We start from the raw sequence: 15128 nt of genomic DNA, 5'->3' as shown, positions 1-15128 counted from the left end.
TTTGTGCTAGCCGAGCTCCTGGCCCAGATGAATGCCCCAGGGCAGATCTCCAAGGAGTTCGTGCTCATCACTGTGGGCAAACTCCTCAGCACCAACGGTACGGTCCAGCACCGCCATCCTCCCTCCCGCTTTGGGCCAGGCTGGGATAGCTGGGATAGAAAGGGATCCTTCCCCTCTCCACACAATCCGTGCACATAGCAGAGGGGCGAAGATCAGCCTGTCTGACGTAACCATGGAGGCAGCGGCAGCTGTGCTGCTTCTCTCTAGCATTCTTTTTTATGAGAGGTTTATCTTGCAATGCAAAAAAGACTTCGTCCCCAGATCAGTGTTATAACTATGTTTCTGGATAACATTGCGTGGGAATCTTAGATCTCCATCTAAGAAAATGACTGATCTTAGAATGGGTCTAATTTTCATAAAGTGCAATTTATCAAGCCTTTGAAAATAAAGTTCCTCTCAAAAATGACCAGCGTGAGATCAGGAACCATCTTAAAAAAAAAAAAAAAAAGTGTGTTTAATAAACTGTTATAAAGAGTGAAGTAAATGGAAATAGCATTGACTAGAATAACATTAATTTCTAGTGCTTCTAGATACTGTTGTTTATTGCAGATTTCATTTTTGTATTTTAAGATTGTTTGTATTTAAACCATAGCTATTTGGAGACAGTTTGCCCAAAATTTCTATTTGGAAAAATCTCCAAATGAGTTGTAAGGACATGTGTTACTGGATACTGTAATGCTATGCAGATGTGGAGTCAGAAGCTATGAAATCCTAGCTGAGCAAAAGGTTGGGAATAGAACATGAAAATTAAATATATATAAAAATACAAACATTGATTTACACATTTTCTTGCAGTGTTTAAAAGTACACAAACATGTCTGAAGATATATGCCTTTACACCACATATTCATAACCTAAGACATTTCTGGATTAATTATTTTCAACATTTAAGGTTGCAATATTTCTCTTAAAATCTGTTGGTTTTGTGATAGTTGATAGAAAAGCTTGCTTGAATTTCTTATTTGTCTATGTATATAATCAAAATTGGATAAATGGACCAAAATATATTTCCTCTCACACTGCAGCTACGGCTATCAAAGAAAGGTACCTACCTTCAGGCCAAGTCATTAGGACCTTTAAATATATACAGTGCTTACTTTTTCTTTCCAGTGATTCACTTATTTGTCCCTCTCCAGCCATCCAAGTAAGGTAAAAGGATGGATTATACCACCTGGTCTGAATGTCACTAACGAGAACTATCTACAGAGCAAGACTGAGAGATGGACCAAAGGACGAGGCAACAAAGGTTGCAACACTCCCTGCAGTGCGACCTTGTTCAATTATGTGCACTCCAACAGAACAGGATAGGCCAACAGAAAAATGAAATATTCCTTCATGTGCAATGCAGCTTTCCCCTAGACCCCTAGCTTCTGGTTGAGGCTGAGGGATTAAGTAGCACTTTGTGCCTTTCAGCAGGCGTTGTTGTGTGCAGGCACTGGACACAGCTTGCTGAAATGAATGTTCTTGGTAGGGACCTTATATTTGCATCCACTCTTAACTCTGTGAGGCTAAACAGATTATTCTTTTTCTGTGCCTTCTCACAATACAGGCCTTCTTTTCTGCTGATCATCCTGATATTTTTTTCTCTTCTTCTATTGCATAGAAGCTCTAGAGCATAGTTAGACAACAACTTTATGTCTGAAATAGGCTACACACAGATCTTCTGTTCCTGAGAAATAGGCAAATTGTGTGCCCTGAAAGGTTAGGTACTACTCTTTTTGGTTAGAATTAAGAATACTTTTCTTCTGTGTGTTATCATAATGTATTAACGTTCACAGATCAGTAGAGTATTAATTACAAAACTATCCATGCACAGGACAAAATTAGAGATCAATTAATTCCAAACTTATTATTAAAAAAAAAAAAAAAGTGAAAAATAAAATTAATAAAAATAAAAGACTTCCATCTCTCCTTCCCTCTCTTCTTTCCTCCCTCCCTACCTCTCTCCTACCTTCCTCTCTTCCCATCCACAAACCTGCAAATAAAAAAAAAAAAAAAAGGAATAAAATTGTCAGAAATATTGGTGTATTTAAAATTGCATACTGTAGTTAATGCTCCTCCTTTGGATTGTTTTGACATGACAAATCTGCTTAGCTATTTTTAAAATGACCTAAGTTCTTTTGTTGTTGTGGTGGTGTTGTTGTTTAATTTTATTTAGGAATTAGGTATTTCCTGCAACACTTTTTAAATATATATTTTAAATATTTAATGATCCAATTTTAGACCCTCTTTGATTTTAATGCAAATTTTTAAATGCAAATTTAGCTGAAGGAATCCAGCTGAAGGAAGATTAACTCCATCTCAGCTCATGAAAATGTGCAACTGCATGTCTCATTTGAATCATGTATTTAAACCTCATTAATTTTAATAACATTTATGCATACTTGTGTGCTTCTGGATGTAGTTTCAAAGTGTAATTTCTAATGGATACATAAAAATAATCTCCTAATATCTTTCCTTTTCCAAGTTTATATTCTCTTGTGTGAGCAATTTCATTGGGAAAAAAAAAAAAAGTAGCCAGATGAATGTGTATATACATTGTATATATATATATGTATATATACTTAAAACAAGTTTGCAATACACATAATTTGTCTTTAAATTGATTTTGGTATTTATACTTCCAGTATAGGCAAAGCTTGCATACTGTTGTATGCTGTCTGGAATATTGAGCTCAAAGCTGGATAGAATGGTTATCAGACTGGAATGAGTATGTAAAGTTCAAAAAGAGGAAAGCTAGGACTTGATACAACATCTGCTAGACCTGATTCTGTTCCCAGACAATATTCTGTCAAACATTATAAATACATGTGGATTATGTCTGCCTTTTACCAAATATAGGCAATATTTTTTTCCCTTTGCCTATTCAATTGGAAAATATGTGGTGTACAGTAGAGACAGATTTTCAGCATCATGTAGAAACCATGTAGCTCAATCCCTGCTTTTCTCTGATAATAGTAACAATTTAAATTGTAATGGTTTATAAAGAATAAATCGGAAACTAGATTGTGTGCCATACTAAACAAGTTTTGGTTGGTTTGATTTCTCTAGGGCATACTAAAAATTAAGCATCAGGATTTAAATATCAGCCCCGTAAATATATAGTTTAAATGCTAAAATATATTTTTTAATGCAGCTTAAATGGACTTTCACCAAATGAACAATGTTTGAAAATATATAAAAAATTGAAATGAAATTATTTTTTTGAATCTGAAGGTCCATAAACTTATAAAACTTACATTGTATCCTCATGCTATTTTTATACTACTGAAATCAGGAAATTAGAGCTCTGATGAAACTCACAGTACTGTAAAGGGGAACATCAAAACTGCAGTTTCCAGCCATGGAGACCATCAGCTACAGCATCGCAATGAGCAACTAGTTAATCTGGAGTAAATTCTTTGCTATCAATAAAACCTTACTGCTTGGGCATTGCAATTTTTAATCCAAGTAAATACTTGTGTATTTCTGAAATGGAATAGGTAAGAAATCATCCTTAATAAGGAAGGAACATAGGAATACAATTTTCTGACAACTTTGGTAGTTGAATTCTCATCCCGTGCTTGCTAATAAGGTAACAGTGAGACATTTCCAAATGTTTTATGGAAGCCTTTGTGGAACAAAGACAAGAAAATAAAGAAATTTTTACTCCCCAAAATGACCAATCTGGAATTAAAAACAAACACAGAGCAAAGGGCTTAAGTATAAGTCCTACCTGTGCTGGTTGTTTGTTTGTTTGTTTTTATGTGTGTGTGGTTTTTGTTTGTTTGCTTGTTTTTCCTTTAAATCAAATTTCCACTTTGGATATAAGGAACACTCTTTATGAAATTTTCACGGAATCCAATTCACTTCAAACAATAACAACAACAACAAAATGTAAGAGTTAACTGCAAATTTTATGAGTAAAAGCCTAGTCCGTTTTTTCTCTCTTTTTTTTTTTATTTCTTTTTTAATCAACTCCAATCTTAATGGCCCTTCACCACAAATGAAGCTTGAAATAAATATGAACGTCAAATACCCAGTTCACGATCTTTGCAAATTGTCACATTGTCATAAGAGCATGTATTAACCATAATCACTGAAGCATAAGTTTTTCATGAAATATAAAGTCAGTGCTGTTGCTTATCCCAGTTTTATATTAAGGTTTTGTACAAGTTCCAGTCTATTGACTTTACTGAAGGTTCTCCAAGTTTACACCAATACAAATGAGGATGAGTAAGACCAATAGCCAAGGATATCTATTCCTTTTACAGTTCAGCAAAATATACGTATTTTAAACAAGAATGTTTTGGAAGTGTACTGCACCTAGGCCTGGCTTATTCTCAAACAGTTTAACATTTATTCAGAAATTACTTATTTAGAGTGTGCATTATTTGGAAACATTCCATGTAGTTCTATCATTAAAATAATAAGAATAAGAATAAAAAACATATAAAACTTAAATTCTAGGTACTGGATCATACTTACAATTTAAAATATGTTTTAGAAATAATTGACATACTAGACATTTCTATTACAGATTGGCAGTTAACTACCGTGAATCATGTCTTTGTATAAAGTAGTTCTAAAGTAATTCCTAAGAGGTTGCTAGTAAGAGAGAAAAAGAAAGTGCAACACTTTAAATAAGCAGTCCCAGCAGCTGCAATTTACAGCTACTGGTTATTCTTCTTGCAGTGTAAGAACACTGAATATATTGTGTGAGTGCGTGTGATTTCTTTTCCATAAGTAGTAGATAGATCAGAATCAAGGACATAACTTTAATTCAAAAAAGTGTGGTAATGTTCATATACTGATTAGATCAAAGTCCTGAATAAAGATATCTTTTAAAGGATACATTTTTGATATTTAGCTTGAAGCATATCAATGCTTTCTAAATTATTCTGGTGACTTTATTATATTATTTATTATATTTGGATATCCTATCTCCACTGATTCTTGATCTTACAGGATTCCCAAGTACAAACCAGATGTGGCTTTATGCTTATGCCCATGTGTTTTGGAGTAGGGCTACTATAGATTACGCAACCTACAATTGGAAATATATAATATCTGAATAGGAATATTTCAGATTTCACTCATTTCTTGTTGCCTGAATATCTGAGCAGTTATTACAGGGTTTTCCTTTCCCCTAATCCCACAGGTTATGCTTGCTGTAGTCAACTGAACAGTTAGGTCAATGGCTCACGGTATTAATTTTATTCTCTGTTCTGTAAAATTGCTGAAATGATGCCTGGTTCAGTTTTGGCTTGATACATCCAAAATTTGTTCATATGATTCCCATGCACAGCTTTGGAGTTAGCACTGGACAGGTGCCATGTCCCACAGGCAGTGTGGATGCAGTTTCCCTGATTTAGAGGATTAAGGGCTATTCTGTGTTAACAATTCAAACACACCACATAGTTGACCTCAGGAGTACAGAACAGAACCTGTTGCTAGTTTACCAGCAGAGATTTAGCCGCAACGTCCACCCCACTTTGTAGAGTATCATAACTCAGATCCCCACCACAGCAGTGGCATAGGCTTCTCTATGGAAAACGTCCTCTCCTGTGCTGATTCTTCCTGTTGGGAAAGGTGATCAAAATTTCTGTGTCCTAAAAATAAACCAGAAAGCTCATGTAAATAACAGCACAAACTGCAGGAGAGATTTATAATTCAAGTTCAGTATGATTACTGAATTACCATTCTCAATTTCCAGACATCCTTCCGTTAGACTTTTAAAGACAACTAATTTGTTAAAATCATTATAATCATTATTTTTGCAAAGGAATTACAATGGCATTTTTAGCCACTTTCAGTAAAAAAATTATATGGGATTGTTTCAGATTCCCTGATAACTACCTGTTTTGGCACCTTTGCTGACATTCTCAGTGATGCTGCAGACTGAATGACTATGAAGACTAGTGTGTACTTTATCCCCTGCAGGAAAAATTTATGTAGGCAGAATATAATTGTGCTAATCTAAATTTGGCCTAGACAGCAGAGTTAACATTAGTTTTCCTGGTGGGATTTTTTACTCCATAAGAATGAAATAATCTTTCATTAGATACTCTGGCAATATCTACATACTCAGCAAGAAGCATGGGTATGTACTGAGGCATAGTACAAAAGTTTCAAACGGAAAAATAAGAAAATTAGAAACACTCTTAATAGTCTCAGTGGAACAGATTCCCAAGGGAACTCCATTCAAACTGGCCTGTCTACAAATATTTGTTAAAAAATCCAACAGTTCAAAACACTCATATACATCACTAAAAACTATCAAACGAATAATTTAGAATTAATAACCAATCAGTAAAGAGCTTTAACAGTTCAGTACCCTATCCTCCTCTCCTCTCCTCTCCTCTCCTCTCCTCTCCTCTCCTCTCCTCTCCTCTCCTCTCCTCTCCTCTCCTCTCCTCTCCTCTCCTCTCCTCTCCTCTCCTCTCCTCTCCTCTCCTCTCCTCTCCTCTCCTCTCCTCTCCTCTCCTCTCCTCTCCTCTCCTCTCCTCTCCTCTCCTCTCCTCTCCTCTCCTCTCCTCTCCTCTCCTCTCCTCTCCTCTCCTCTCCTCTCCTCTCCTCTCCTCTCCTCTCCTCTCCTCTCCTCTCCTCTCATGGAGAGCTGTTGAAACAGCTTGTTCTGGATGCCATCTCCAAGCAATTGTTAAGATAAGAAGGTTATGAGGAGTAGTCAGTATGAATTCACCAAGGGGAAGTCATGCTCGACCAACCTCATTGCCTTCTATGATAGCTTCACCAGCCGGGTAGACGGGGGAGAGCCGTGGATGTCATCTACCTTGACTTCAGCAAGGCTTTTGATACTGTCTTCCATGACATTCTGCTAAAAAGCTGAGGAAGTGTGGGATAGAGGAGTGGACAGTGAGGTGGGTTGAGAACTGGCTGACTGGCCAAGCTCAGAGGGTGGTGATCGGCGGAGCAGAGTCTGGCTGGAGACCTGTGACTAGCGGTGTTCCCCAGGGGTTGGTGCTGGGTCTGGTCTTGTTCAACATCTTCATCAACGACCTTGATGAGGGAATAGTGTCTGCCCTCAGCAAGTACGCCGATGACACAAAGCTGGGAGGAGTGGCTGACATGCCAGAAGGCTGTGCTGCCATTCAGCGAGACCTGGACAGGCTGGAGAGATGGGCAGGAAGAAACCAAATGAGGTTTAATAAGAGCAAGTGCAGAGTCCTGCACCTGGGAAGGAACAACCACATGTATCAATAAAGTCTGGGGAAGGACCTGCTGGAGAGAAGCTCTGAGGAAAAGGACCTGGAGGTCCTGGTGGATGACAGATTGGCCATGAGCCAGCAGCATGCCCTGGTGGCCAAGAGGGCTAATGGGATCCTGGTGTTCATTAAATGGAATGTGGCCAGCAGGTCAAGGGAGGTGATCCTCCCCCTCTACCCTGCCCTGGTCAGGCCTCACCTGGAGTACTGTGTCCAGTTCTGGGCTCCCCAGTACAAAAAATTATGTTTGCACTGTACTAACACAGAACTGAAATATTTATTTGCTTTATAGGATTCGGCCACTGCCATCTAAGTGTAGATATGCTAATACGAAAGCCAGTTTCCATGAACTACACAAACAGGGCCAGATTCGATTATGTCCAGCATCCGTGCTGCTCTGAAGGTAACTGGGTGTCCTCTGGACAGGGAGATTCTCCCTACAGTGTTAAAGGCAGCCAAATATCAATACTGATAGTGAAGGAAACCCTAAGAAGCAGTGCTGCCCATGTTAGAGTTCCTGCCCTTAACTTCAGATTTCTTCCAAGCAAGCCCAGGAGAAGAGGTCAGACGTGTGCTCTGCACCTTGGGCAGCCTTTGAGGCAGGCACACCACGATCTCATGTCCTCCTTTCTGTGTGAGCTAACCAGTACGCAGCACTCTGCCACCCTGCCCCACTGTGAAAACCAAAAGCAACACGAATATGCAGCTCTCTCAGCTGCCTTCCTTCTAAAAGCTTTCCCCTTCTCCCCTGATCCTCGGGGAATGCCCATCACAGCCATTAACTTCTTGGGCCTGGTTGCTCTTTGTTCCATCTTAATTTCTGACATCATTTCACCTCCGCCAGAGCATCACAGTGCGAATCCCCAGCGGTTCTCCACGCTGTGAATCCTGGGCCCTGCCAGGAAGGAGGCTTTTAGGTGCAGGTGGACACGGGGCACTGGCAGCAGAAGGCGGCTGGAAGCAGCAGGAGCAGGGATGAGACGGGCGACCCGCAGACGTGTCGCTGATGCAGAACTGGGGCAGTCACCAGGGTGGCAGCCATCGCCTCTCAAACCATCTGCTAAGGAAGGCAGCCACTTTTTGCCACCAAAGCAGACCAAGGGAATAGATGATGAAACTCAGCTGTGGTCAGAAGCTCCATTTCATGAAGGTCTTTGCATCCTGAAGTTTGGCCTCTTTTGTTATCTCCAGTTTTCCTGCGGGGATAAAAAATTCACTGCTTTCAGGTACTGCCAAGCCATGCAGGTCATTCTGCTCTTACCTTTCTTTGAGACAGAAAACCAAATAAAATGTTTTTTTGGGGAAATATAGTGTTCTCTACCACTACTGAAGTGTGGTAGAGATCAAGAGATTTATTTCTAGATCACTGAAAATGCTTCTTTCCACAAAACTTCAGCTCTGCAAACCTAAGAACCTCAGCGTCTGTTTATATTTTCAAAGAAAAGGCATGTTTCCACCCCAAAGGCATGGAGCACTTTGAAAACATGTATTGTACCTAACCTAAACCCACCACTCACACACTTGTGCCCAACCAAATAAGTTGGTGCTGCTGTAGAATAAACACAGCCTGTTTTGCAGGCTCAGGTCAGGCAGAAGCTGTGTGTGTTCACATCCACACAAACTCTAGCGTAAAACAGAAGTGTTGGGGCTTGGACATGTTCCCAGCTGCCTGTGAAGGGTCTGACCTGGCAGAGCAGGACCTGCACAGAAGGAAATTTTGCTCCAAGAAACGTCGCCATTGCATGGACAAGGTTGGGAAAAAAATCTGCTTTTAAGGAAAAAAAATAAAATAAAATAAAAATCCCTTGTCCTGCATCTTTCTGTCAGTAGATGGCTCTGCAAGCCATGGTGTTGCCTGGTTAACCATTGCATCGTGTGCAGAGCTAGGGTGGAGGTTTGTGTCCTTGTGCAGTTCTTGCTTTCTGCTTGGGGAAATTTGGGGTGCCCCAAAAGCACAAAATAGCCCAGGTTTTGCCCAAATCTTGTTCTTCCTGACATCTTTCCCACTCTGGTCTTGGTTCTTCACAGACATCCTACCCATCCACTCCTCCCTGGCCATCCAGCTTGCAACCAGCACATCACCCCATCATATCCCACCTCCTCAGCGCTCAGGTGCCTTCATGGGACTGCCGAGGGCACCAGCAGGGCACCACTAACTGCAGCCCTCCCCTCCTGCTCACCCCATGCCCTCCGGCTCCGGACACACCACACTGGGGACCCTGCACTACCAGGCACTGCACAGGTTAAAGCAGCAGCTGCCCTCTAACATGCTGCAGAAAACACAGCACAGAAAAGAGTGTTTCATCATCTCTTCTCTGTGGCTGATGCCGTAAGCCTCTAGAGGTTCATTCTGTTTGATTTATTTTTTTTCCCCTAATCTTGCACCCAGAGTTTCTCTCTCTCGTGACCGCGCACGGTCAAAAAGAGCATCAAATTTTATAGATGATACATTTAGATTCAGCATGCACGTCAATTTAAAAGGCACGCTTATGGAAATCTGAACTTGGAACAAGCAGGGCTGCATGGAAAAAGGAACGTCCTTTCCAGCTCCATCCTTCTGCAGCAGATTGCTATGGAGATATCAGGGAAATCTGTCATGGGTGGCAAGCCTGGGGACCTGGGGAGTTTAAATCATGTAAACGGTTCATTACCTACACAGAAACATCCAGGCTGGGCATGAGGGGTTGCAGCTTTACCTGATATCTAGAAAAATGGCCTTGTTCTCTAATATCCTGGTACTTTGCCTGTAACAGTGCTTTGTGTCCTCTCCCTTTACAGCTCAGGGTAGCATTAAAATAATCTGTGTAGTTGCGTGGGATGGAACCATTCCTTCACTGTCTTGTCCTGAAGAGACCCAGAAAAATCTCATCAGCCTGACCTGCAGCGAGCTGCCCTTTGCACAGCCCCTGAGTGGGGAGCTCGGCCACAGCAGCAGACCTGGGCTGAAAGACGTCCCCTTCCCATATCCAGCCCCTTCTGAGCCTTTCCATCCCCACAGGACACACATTGTTCTGCCTGTGTGGGCATTTCCACACCTTAAACGGGTGCTACAGCACCGTCACTGTCATATTTTGATGAATTTCTTGAAATCCTGCTGTCTTTGCTCCCCCTAGTTCCACTCTCCTATTTATTTTCCGTATGTCTGAGTGCTGGCGTTTATGAAAATAAAGCCATCGAGAATTGAAACAAGAGATTTTCCTACTTGAATTTCCACACAGAAAACCCCTTTCCCTTGAGCTGCCCTTGCAGACATTGGTGGTAATGTGCCTGGTGCTGGGGGTAACCTGTATGCACCGGGGCAGTGCCAGGTTCAGTGGTCACTGCGTAGCACTGTTCAGGAGGGAAATGTAAATGGCTGCAGCCTATCTTCCCGGAAAATAAATAAATAAATAAATATCTGCATCAATCTACAGGGTCCCTGCCCTGCTTTACAACTCAGTCCCATGCCCTCGGTGTAGGGTACAGATCCTCAGAGGGATCTGTCCATCCGCACCTTGGCTGGACTGTGGGATGGGCACCTCAGTGCCAACCTGCCTTCGTGGGCAAGTTTGGTTGAAATATATGGCTGTGAACTGGAGCAAGAAAGACACCACATGCCTTTCCATCTGCCCTTGCTGCTCTGCACTTGTGGGAGGCACGATGGCTCAGCTGGGCAGAGAGCGTGTTGTGGATGAAATTTTAACACGGGGTTGATTTAGCAGCAAGTTAAAATTCATTAATACCTTTATGGTAAATCACAAATTAAATTGGGTGATTTTTTCCTTAGCAGCACTTAATCATCAGTTAATCATTAGCCTACTTAACACAATAATTCAATAGTGCTTGCTACAATCAAAACATCGACTTCATTAAAATTTGGAAACGGCAAGGCTCACGGAAGACTTATTGCAAGGTATTGGGGATTTCTAAACAACAAGGTGTTGGGGATTTCTACACTTGCTTAGGACTGATATTTATAGGACCGTGAGGTGGTTGGCTTTAGGTCAGTAAATTTCCATCCTGGCCATAATTCAGGCTGGTGATTCCTGTGTTGCCCACCACCCGTACAGCTCCAGCACCTCCCAGATGGCACGGTGCTGGCACGCAGGAGGGTCATTAGGGGGTGCCTGCGGTCCCATCTCACTGCCCCTATAAAACAACAGCAAGCCTGAGATCCCACAGCTCATATGCACCACCGCAGTTTATGTGCCATAGGAGCCCAGCTTGCAGGGGACATCTCATGAGGTCCAGCTCCTCACCACGGTCTGGTGGTACAGGCTGCCTACCTGCAAGTGTAGGAATGAAAGGGAAAAGCTGCATCTGAAAGAAATGTTTGTTCACCCCTTGGCAGTCTCGTTCCCAGCCTTATCTGTACCTATGTGCTCTGCCAGGCTCCTGGCGATTTGAGGCGGGCTTTATGTCATGCCCCTGGATGGTATGACATCAGTTATTCCTTCCCCTTTTCCCCTCCCTATGACCTCCATCATTGACCTCCTTCAAAATGTGACATCAAATTCAGACACTGGAGCCTGTCACTATAATAAATAACAAACCCAGCAGCAGTCTGCACTTACTTCTTGTATTGAGCAGAGAGGTCTGCCATGCTCTGTCCTGGCAGCTCCCCCTCCCCTGCAGAGCCCTGAAATCATTGAGAATCCAGTTACTTTTAATCCAAATGCTGCCAGGTATCTTGGAAACCAGATTTATCTTCAAAAAGCTGCTGTGTTTCCAAAACAAAACTGTGCAGGATTTTGGTTCTGTTCATGTTGTGATTTTTTTTTTTTTTTTATGAGACTTCCTTCCAGATCTGCATGAAAATAACTCTGCAGATACCAGCCTAATGTGAAGGAAATTGGGCTGCTCTGGCATTGTCAGCTCTCTCACCTCTTGTCTGTCATGTCTCTGGTTGCTGAGACGTGGAGGAACCTCTGTGCCAGCTTTAGGAAACATTATGCCCATTTTGCAGAAGAAGCAAGGTTGTAGTTGAGGACATCGAGGCCTTATGGTAAGCCAATGCTCAAGACTTTACATTTATTTCTGTTGCATTGCTCCCAGCAGCTTCCTTCCCTTCTTCTACAAAAGAAAGGATGGGATCCTCTTAAGGTCTTCCCATGGAGGAACCTCAACAGGGCAGTAGCACAAACATGTGAGCCTCATGGGGTATAGGGTAACCCAGGCTGCCAAAAGGGATGTCCCATGCAACACCTGCTTAGCCTGAAATGGTGCAAATAGCTCCAGGCAACCAAATATCCCCCTTCCTTAAGTGACAGGGGTATAACTGGCACCAGTCAAAAAGCTTTTGTGGGTTTTGTGAAACATCATGGAGAGGGCAGTTTTCTTGAGAGAGGTGACTACCTAGGGGCTGTGAGCTTATGTTTTTTTTGTAGGGAATTACTCTCTGCAGCAGGGAGATGCTCACCCTACAGCAGCAGAAGACACGGATCCAGGTCAGCAGAGAGCAGATGAAGGTCACCACTTCCTAGGGTCCCTAGGAGGGCTCTGGGCGCAGAGCTGCTAACTCCAGCACCAACTGATTTTACCACTGCATTGAGAACAAAAATAAATATCGTTGCTGGTGAAAGCTGAAATTGCAGAAATTGGTGGGATAATCAGTACCAGCAGTGGCAGAGCAGTTGTGCTGTGGCTTGTAATTCTTCCAACAGCAAAGGATGAATGTCACTCCAAGCAGTAGGATACACAGGGGAATAAGGACCAGAGGCAGTGCATATAGGATAGGAAGTGTGCATAGAAAAGGATTCAGGGGATTTAGGGGGATCATCTGTATCAGATCACAGTGCAATGTTGCAGCAAAAAGGACTGAGAATGAAGAACAGATGGGAAATCTGTGCTGTAGTCAAACACAAGCTGCTGAACTCAACAGGAGGATCTGGTTACACGTTATAACTCAGAGTCACACAAGAAATCAAATGAGATGATCCAACAGGATGCAGGTTTACGATTTGTCAAGGGTCACATGAGATGTTTATTGTAAAGAAGCAGCATGAAGACATGTATTTCGAGTCCCATGGCCAATATTTGATGATTGGACTTGATGATCTTGAAGGTCCTTTATGACTTTGATGATTCCGTGATTTCTGTGTCCATCCTCTGAGTCTCCCTCCCCTATATGAGAAACATCAAAGTTTTCATTCCCTTTCCCTTCCTTTCTCTACTCTGTGATAAAGAGTGGGCTGACTGGGAAAGCTTTCTCTGTGGAAGGCTGCATGGAGAGCTGTTAGTGGAAAGCTGCTTATGTGGAGAAATTAAGGACAGCTCTATCCTGACAAACTAAAACGTGGCAGAGAATGTGCCCCACAGCTGTCCCTACTATCAGATTGGTTGAATAGTCACTGGCATGGCTATCCCCAAAGAGTTCCTGGGCACGATTTGGGAATATCCCAACCCAGTTTGGGGATGCAGCTGCCGTCTTTGGGTGCTCGTGTGTGGTATCGATGTGGTCAGACTGTCAAAATTGGCTGCAGATCCAGAGAACAGGACCCTGTACTGAACAGGTCCAAAGTTCAGTATTTTCCACCCAGCTGGAAGTGTCTCTCCAGACCAGATCTCAATGAATCATTAAAGAGCAATCCAGGCATTTTTTTTTCTATGTGTTTCAAACACATTTATGTGTTTGTTCAATTCATGTGTTTCCTCTGGACTCCTAGATCATAGATGGGTCCTTAATATAAAGATCTATCATCTGTAAATATTGGGAACTTGTCTGGATAGAGAACAGCTGAAAGACAGCTGTTTTCTGTCCTTGACTGTGACTATCTCCATCCTCAGAGATATTCAGAGCTTGGCCAGACAAAGCCTTGAGCACCTTGATCTACACTGGCTCTGCTTTGAGCAGGGGTGGACCAGACAACTTCCAAAGTCCCTTCCAACATGGGCTACCATTCTCTGAAGACATCTCTTATTTGAGAAACGCTTAATGTATCAGAGGACAAGCAGTACACAGCAAATATTTCTGACTACAGCAAAACTTTGTTGCCCTGAGGCATCTCATGCTCAGTCCTACCTGGATCCAACAGAACCGATCTTCTGCAGACCCCACTGCTGTGGGCAGCCCTTGGGATGTGAAATGTGAGTCCAAAGACTGGTTCCAAAAGTTCTCCTGATCCCTGAGATAGTTGTCCTGGCTCTCAGACAGTTTGCTCCATCTCACTGCTCTGTGTTAATGATGGGCCACCAATTCAAAGGGGCTCAGAGCTAGGATTCAGTCTTGAAAAACACCCAAAAGAGTGACTGCTTGTGGTGTGCTGGTAGCACTTTATAATCTGCTGTCAGAGCTGCTGCCCCAGAGACATGGGAAGTGACATGCGGCTCATCTGGAGAACCTGGCTGTGCTTTAACTGGGAGCTGCTCAGCTGTGCTCCTTGGGGACAGGGTGAGGAACTGTCCTCATTTCCCTGGGAGTGTGTGTGACGCATGAGGCACTTTCAGAGCGTGCACATGAGAGCCTTACTTTCACCTGGGTCCTGAGACCAAAGGACAGCTTCCTTCCCTCTCAGAACCACATCACAAGGGAGATCTAGTCCGAAAACACCAGAGATCAAAGATGTTTTTTGCTAGAGGCCTGGGAGGACTAGGGTTAAAAGGTCCTTTCTCATCCAAGCCTTTGGGAACGCTGCTGGAGGTGCAGAGAGAGGCTTCGTGTCCCAGCTGGCCGAGAGCTGCGGGACAGGAGGAGCTCCACGGATGACTGCTCTGGACAGGGTTCACCTCCTAGGGCACAGTGGTAGGAAAGAACCTCTTTCTACATATTTTCACATTTTTCACCAACATTTTTCCTAGGTTAAGACAAGTGCAAAGAAAGCACAGAGTGCTGTAGCTCCTGGTGAGATCTCCACAGGGACCTGCCCTGGTAGCCAAGGAAGGTGC

At 42.6% G+C, this 15128-nt stretch overlaps 1 long non-coding RNA gene across 1 annotated transcript; it reads right to left on the bottom strand.

Annotated features, from left to right (window-relative positions):
* Positions 1-6637: 6637 nt before the first annotated feature.
* LOC137853116 (uncharacterized) lies at positions 6638-14532 on the bottom strand. The gene is made up of 4 exons (XR_011094253.1): positions 14266-14532; positions 12664-12786; positions 11819-11883; positions 6638-8461 (listed from the first exon to the last, which is right to left on the bottom strand). It is a non-coding gene; the product is annotated as an uncharacterized lncRNA (long non-coding RNA).
* Between the last annotated feature and the right edge of the window lie 596 nt (positions 14533-15128).

The sequence above is a fragment of the Anas acuta genome, chromosome 3 (assembly GCF_963932015.1).
Source record: "Anas acuta chromosome 3, bAnaAcu1.1, whole genome shotgun sequence".
NCBI classification, from domain to species: domain Eukaryota; kingdom Metazoa; phylum Chordata; class Aves; order Anseriformes; family Anatidae; genus Anas; species Anas acuta.
The sequence above is the reverse complement of the archived record's forward strand: the minus strand, read 5'-3'. Positions and strand labels throughout refer to the sequence as shown.